This window comes from Triticum aestivum, chromosome 3D (assembly GCF_018294505.1).
Source record: "Triticum aestivum cultivar Chinese Spring chromosome 3D, IWGSC CS RefSeq v2.1, whole genome shotgun sequence".
In the NCBI taxonomy this organism is placed as follows: Eukaryota; Viridiplantae; Streptophyta; class Magnoliopsida; order Poales; family Poaceae; genus Triticum; species Triticum aestivum.
This window is the reverse complement of record NC_057802.1, coordinates 35,357,141-35,357,826: the sequence shown is the minus strand read 5'-3', so window position 1 is coordinate 35,357,826 and position 686 is coordinate 35,357,141.

Genomic DNA, 686 nt, shown 5'->3' with positions numbered 1-686 from the left:
AAATTGATGATGTGGATTTGCATGGTGCATTTTGAGCACATAAAAACTATCGAGTTCAAATAAGTTCGAAAAATGAAATCCCTGAGTGACAGACGAGTTTCCGTATGGAACCCTGATACTTCGAAAGAGATTGCCCGTTTTGTGCATGAAGTGCATCCAGTTTTTTCCGTAACCCTCTCTACTTTCTTGCACATGCTATGTGGGTTAAATGATGATACCATGCCAACATTCAACCTTTTCAGAGTTCATTTGAAATGCTTTTCAATTTCAGGGTCTTATAGCTCAAAATAATCAGTAAATGCATGAAAAGGAACAAATGAAGTCAGAAAGGGTTGAAAATTGATGATGTGGCTTTGCATGGTGCATTTTGATCACAGAAAAACTATGGAGTTCAAATAAGTTCCAAAAAATGAAATCTCTTTGTAACAGACAAGTTTCCGTATGAAACCCTGATACTTCGAAAGAGATTGTCCGTTTTGTACATGAAGTGCATCCAGTTTTTGCCGTAACCCTCTCAACTTTCTTGCACATGCTATGTTGGTCAAATGATGATACCATGCCAACTTTCAACCCTTTCAGAGTTCATTTGAAATGCTTTTCAATTTCAGGGTCTTATAGCTCAAAATAACCAGTAAATGCATGAAAAATAACAAATGAAGTCAGAAAGGGTTGAAAATTGATGATGT